Source organism: Amphibalanus amphitrite, unplaced genomic scaffold (assembly GCF_019059575.1).
Source record: "Amphibalanus amphitrite isolate SeventyFive unplaced genomic scaffold, NRLGWU_Aamphi_draft 000091F_arrow, whole genome shotgun sequence".
Lineage (NCBI taxonomy): Eukaryota > Metazoa > Arthropoda > Thecostraca > Balanomorpha > Balanidae > Amphibalanus > Amphibalanus amphitrite.
In genome coordinates, this window is record NW_024881587.1 from 79,827 (window position 1) to 86,882 (window position 7,056).

Genomic DNA, 7,056 nt, shown 5'->3' on the forward strand with positions numbered 1-7,056 from the left:
CCCATAGCAGGTGTAGCATTCAACATGTGTCTGACTACTTGTATAGCAAAGGTACGGGAAATGTAGCGAAATCCAATCGAAAAGTTAGAACGTTACCGATTGCTTATTCAAACTCAACACTGATCTCTTGTGTTGCCTGTGATATGAAAGCATATGCAATACGCATACGAGCATCGGAAAATACATGCACGTAGTTGCATGCATTCCTATTATAGGCACCTATCTGCAGTAAAATTTCGGTATTTCTTAAAGAAAAGTTCCTATTTAGCATCGACATGGTAACTGGTAAGTAAGAGCCAGACCGGTGTTTACGACCCGTCGCCATTTTTCTGTGACGGACGGAAAGGCATATTTTCCCAGTTTATTCTTATTATCCCAATACTCTTACGCTTTTTAAATATTATTTCATACAATAACCGTTTGGAAGTTTATTTCAGTGTTCTCATTCCTGCATTGGCTATCGTACATGTCCTCTGCCAATTTTAATGCATTTTACTCCACTAATAACAGAGGCGAAATCTTTTTCTTTTCTTTTTGTCTCGGATGGTAGGCGCGGGGCAAAGTCGACGGGACAAACTGCACAGCTCCTAATTCCATAAGTTGCTTCAACTTGGACAGCAAACGCTAGTGATATTGCAATGCATCGTCATGCGTTCATTTCGGCGAAATTTTCGGTTATTTGAGTTACCAAAAATGCAATTAAATGCTTTTGCATGAATGTCCTTTCTTTGTTTACCTAAATGTGGAGAGATAAGAAACTAAACATCTATCCTCGTTTAAACCTTGCCACCATCAAATACTCTAGTCGTACATGAGGCACCTATTCTGTTTCTCATATCGGGGCTTTAGAAGTCGCCGGTGACTGGGACAAAGTGGTCAAAATGCTTAGGTTGAAAATGTTACCAATAGCCGTTTTCCCGACGCGCTATCTGGCGAATGCACCAAATTCTGACCAAGTCTGCACCTAATCTCTTTTATAACAAATAGCTTCATACAATGAGCTTATTTCAGTGTCATGATATCAATCGATGATAATGTCTGATGATATGACAAGGCAAGTATACAAGCAATAAGTAGAACCCTAGCTGACTGCTTCTAAGAAATACACAAAACCTAATTTCACCAAATCTGAACCAAATCTTTAATCTGCACCTTATCTTCACCAAATGCGAACCAAATGTCCTTCGTGAAAACAGCTTATATCTCCTGTACCTACGTGAACGCATTTAACAGGTCCCGATTTTCCCGACTTTTGGGTCATTGACCTGACCTGGAAGGTCCCTAGGACCTCAAAATTGGGTATCATCGGCTTCCTCTCGCCACGGTCAACACGCACGTTATTTTTCCGCGAAGCTCTAGCTCGATCAGGGGCGAAACGGCAAGGGGAGATCCAACGGACCCCCGTCCCCCCTTATACGTTCACGGCTAGAAAAACACCAATACGGGCGAGGGTTAAAGGGACCCTCCCACCTTAACATTAGATTTGAGTTGAGATAGCCAAAATGGGGTCCCTGGCTCACAATTACCGGTTTCGGCACTCACAACATCGAGAAATGCCTTAAATCGGAAATATTGAATTTCAAAATTGCAGCATTTTGATTCAGAGGGGCTAATGTTTAGGAATACCCCTCTGAATGTGTGACGTCAGCGCAAATATCTAACGATTTTTAGATGTTTGACTAAAACGTTTTGTAGCACGCGGTGGTATGCATATTTACGTCTGGACAACGAGTTGCGGGGAAAAGTGCTGATTTTGTTGCAGTTTTAGGAGCCGGTGATTAGGCTGGATTTTTGGGTTACTTTTTCGTTCCGATTCATGTATTTCATAGTGGTTGGCTTTTGAATATTTTAGTTCTTTCAGATAAATATTACTTGCCTTACAACTTTTGTGAAAACGTTTCATTTTTTATAAGCATTGTAAACAAACAAATGGAGCACCACTTGGCTCTGTTCCAAGGCCATTTTTTAGTTTATCTGGTGGTTTTCTTACTCTTGTACGTCGTTTTGTTGGATGTTTTGAATATTGACTTATATTATATTTAAGAAGCATGTTGACTGAAAACAATCCGAAGTATCCAGGAGGCTGACAGAGGTCCTGACTCGAGCAATATCAATATCAAGTTGAACAAGTTATGAAATTTTGGTTGATAAACGCAAGGTGATCGGGCTCATATATCAGCAAGAAAAAGTAATTAAAAGAGCTTATTGGCCAAAAACAAGCTATAATATTGCAGACCTTGAAGCAATACCTACTGAAGAGCACGCTGAGCAGGATCATGCCAGAAAATGTTGACTGATGAGCGCATATTGATGTATTGGTATGGATATTGAATGATAACTTACAACAGCAAGATAAATTAGTGCTAACTTTCAAGTTAGAAATCTAGAATGAATGGACTTGGGCAGCTTAGATGCTTCATGCTATGTAGATTGTAATGTGCATCAGGTACTCAGTGTCTGGCAAATGAAACATGCGATCATTCCATTGCTACTGGAGGAGAAAGCTTGGATCACTAAATCCACTTTATGTTGATTTTGATGTTAATCATCACTGTATTTCTTGAAAAAAGGATTGTAGTAGAATTGTCAATGTGACAATCCATGCAACGATGTGATCATATAACATGTTCATAGTCATTCGTGATAGTGATTATTGGTCCAATATACAATGGCAAAGCTCTCAGTCTCAGCGTTTCTTCCTGTGGATGGCCAGCAGTGACTCAGAGCTTAGAAGTATTAGTTTTCTTCACAGGGCTGGGATAAAAAGTACTGAGGGTAATCTTCCACCAAGGAACTCTGCTTTGACATGGTATGAGATGTAGGCACAAGTAGGTAGGACGGAGGTGCTTAGTTCCTATAGTCAGAACAGAACAGAACAGATTTATTTGAATAAGATCCACGATTACATGGCTTTTCACTTACTCGCGTCTGAATGGTAATACAATGGGAAGTTGGAACAGACACACGGAAATGACTACAAACATTCGCATACCATGCATACACTCGCACCAGAACCGATATCGTGAATCAGAGAGATCCAGCGAACAGCCTGGCATCTGCCCGGAAAGACAAAGTGCCAGGCTCAATGCCGCTGTCGTTCAGCAGCGACACACCGCGGTAACAGAGTCGCCGCCTGCCGGCCTCCACACGGATGGCCGGAAGGGTAAACGAGTCCGCTCGCCTGGTGTTATGATCATGCCGCTGGTGGGCTCGCTGTCCGAAGGTCTTAAGAAGAAAGTCCGGATGACCTGACTTCATCGTCCGCTCGACTGCACACAAGGTATGGTAAGCCACCAACTGTTCGGCCGTGAGCCAGCCGAGGCTCGATATGGCACCCGAGATGTGATCACATCGCCTTTTCCCGGTCACGACACGTGCGCAGAAGTTGATTGTCTTCTGTACACGGTGCAGCTGTGTGCTAGTACAAGACCCATACACCGACATGCAGTAGCGCACAATGGATAACACTAGAGCTTCTGTGATGCCCTTTAACACAGGTCTAGGTATGACGTGACGTGCGTGACTTAGGGCTATCAGAATACCGGCGCACTTATGGGACATATTGTCTATCTGAGCCTCAAAATTTAGATACCTGTCAAGTTGAACACCGAGGTTTTTAACTACTCCTGAGTCTGGAATGACATCTCCATTGAAGGTCAACGTCACAGGTGGTACATTGCGCAGCATTGAGGGGGTACCTAGCACTAACATCTGCGTCTTCTTGGAGTTGAGCTTCATCCGGTTGAAGCAAAACCACTGATACAACATGTCGAGTGCGTGCGCCATACGGGCGACGAGCTGTGGTAAGTCACACTTTCTGCCTGTCACTATCAGTTGTGTGTCGTCAGCATACTGGACAACACTAACACCGTCCGGCACATGCAAGCTAAGGTCGTTCGCAAACAGCATGTACAGAATACAACTGAGGGCGCCGCCCTGGTATACACCGATCACATTGCTCTTTTCATCAGAAAGTAGCATCCTTCCGTCTGCGCACCGTACCTGCACCTGCTGCGCATGGTCAGCCAAATAGTCACGGAACCATTTGGTAGTGATGCCGTAGAGAGACAGCTTTTCTAACAGCTTGTCATGCGGAACAACGTCAACATTTAGATAAATCGAGAAGTACTAGAATACTTATCTCGCCGTTGTCCATAGCGTGAAGCGCCAGATCGGTGATCACGTGCAGTGCGGTTTCAGTGGAACGGAATTTACGGTACCCGTGTTGACAATCGGAGAGCAGGCCATTGTCCTCGAGATAAGCAATGAGCTGCGCCTGTACAACGCGCTCGACAATTTTCATTATTGCTGGCAGTAGTTTTGTATGTTTAGTCGGGTTAGCTTAGATTAGATTGTTAGTTTTTTTAATTTGCCAAGTGTCCATAAAAATGTGACCTGAGCAATGAGCATACTCCTGACTAACCTGACAGCTGACCTAACCTCAATCATCACACATATTTGCAGCCTATCCCAATTCCCAAGACCTGCATAGCAGTAGCACCCAGTTATAGGTAGGTACTCACCCTAACTCAATCTTACCTGCTAACCTTCAACTTGCCAAAAGTTAGCTCACATTGCCAAGCTGCATCCAGGGAAACAGTCAACTGAGGAACTGGCTCATTGGTTGGCTGGTGTGAGTCTGTGCATTTAAAGTGTTTCTTCTCTGAAGCTGCTCTGCACTGCTGTATGTCATGTTAGATGCTCAGAAAATGTGGGAAATGATTACTAAGCTACTTTAGTGCTTTGTTAATGCTCGAGACGTATGAACAAGTACAGAATAGATCCTGCAGGGCACAGCTATAAGTTAGGTGCTAGGTGAGTATGTTATGTGAATGTGCTGTTCCCTGTTTGACCATAGTAAGTATACAAACAAGCACAGGGTCACAGTTATATTCAATCTCCACATAAACATACAACAAAAACGGCCATATGGCCTAACTCCGAACACACCACAGATAACTTAAGCCTTTGCAGGCACAAAAATGTTTTGATTAACAGGACAGGTATACATACAATATATCCTCTGTCCTTGGGGGATCTTGCTGCCAAGTTGAGGTACGATGACTTAACTTCAGGATTGATCAACCTTTTCTTAGCCACTGCTTATATACGAGAAAGACCAAATGCTTGTTTTGATTTACAGGACATGTATACAATATATCCTCTGTCCTTGGGGGATCTTGCTGCCAAGCTGAGGTACGATGACTGAACTTCAGGATTGATCAACCTTTTCTTAGCCACTGCTTATATCATGATATAAGCAGTGGCTTGATATACATGATCATGATATACGAGAAAGACCAAATGCTTGTTTGTAAACTGCGTTGAAAATTTAATGATCCACCTTCAATTCTGACATGAAGGCACAAATGAAATAGTTCCCTCTCCTTTTGGAATACACAAAGCAAAATATTTAATAAATTTTAGTGGGTGGACAAGAGCAATTAGCATAGCTTCCCCTCAAGTGAACTTCTGGCACCGATGAAAATTACACTGACGCTTATTCGCTTCATATTTTGTAACAAACGCGCTAAAACTGCAATATAACAGCACTATATGCTTCTTGACAAAATGCAATAGAAGTAAAAATTTAGCCCTGATGGCATTCATTCTTGGTGGAAACGTAATTACAAAATATTTTGTAGTAACTATTGAATTCCGGCCGAAAACAGTCCACGGTTTAAAAAAGAATCATTCCAATGACGGTCCATTCTTGCGGTCCTGAAATCGCCACTATTTCCGGCCTCTCCAACGCAACTCGTCCAGACGTAAATATGCCGGTGGTATATGCTATTTGCACGCAACATCTGCCGCAAACGCCGCACTTCTAAAATAAAGTCGCTAGAAACAGCGGAGATTCCAAAAAAGTAAACAAAAGTAAAAGTCTAATATCTTGAAAACCGGTGAATATTTTTCGGTGAAATTTGGTAGATATTCGTTTTCGCTCTTTCTGAACCGAGCGACATCACTTTCATGCCAATTCATAAACTTTTTTGAAGGTGGGAGGGTCCCTTTAAGAAGCGAAGAGGTGGTTGCTTTGCCCCACTCTCCCCTACGCGTACCATACGCTGCTGACGTGTGTCATCGAATGGACGCCTGAATCCTGATACGCGTACTGTGCCGTCGAGCGCAGCTGTAATGCGGCACAGCCTACCATTCAGCGGAGCGGCGGCGGCTCGTTTGGCAGAGCCTTAGAGTAGTTTATTTTAATGGCAGAGTTTCCTTTGAAGTAGGAACACGAAGCCCTTTCACTTTTTTAACCATAACCTGTTATAACAGGCTAACCGAACCGTGGCACTCGATGAAATCACTTCCATGAATTGCTATTCATGTGGCAAGCAAGCTACCACATGTGGTGTAAAAAGGGAGTGTTTTGGTTGACAAACAGTGCTAATGTTATAGTAAATAACGTCTATTAATTGGTACCACTACCATGTCGGAAGCTAGCCGAACAGTGCCGTAAATGAACTCCAAACACGCTATAACATTAACATCGGGATCGGAGTAATCTAGTTTTGCTTCGATACATGAGTATAAAGCATAAACAGCACATACTCGTATGTTTGGCTTATCGTGAAGACGCTTTTTGGATTAGCGGAAGACGACCCCTCATTTACCTTGACCGATAGACGTCTATCATTCGTTCATTCATTATATCATCTGGAAACTATTGTGATTGTTTTTCCTCGTTTCAGCGTGTCCATTCTGGCAGGCTGCCAGTAAGTCGTTCGGCATTCGCCGGCGGCGGGTCCGAGATTCCCCTCCCGGCGCCTGGCACAGGGCACATTCACCGCACTGGAATTCGGATGTGGCTGCGCGGCAGTCCCCCGGACTGGATTGGTGGAGAGTCGGGACCCTGGGGCTGGGGTGGCTCGCGAAGAGCGCTCATCGGGGCTGAGAGCCCGAGCTGGTGAAAGATAAGGGCACGCTGGGCTGTGTTTGTGAAATAAGAGGGTTCACGCAGGGCTGAGACCGGACGGCAGGACTCTCTAGCCTATGTAGAGGCCTATGTAGCGCCTGAGCGTGGCTAGATAACAACCGATACATTTGGGAGCT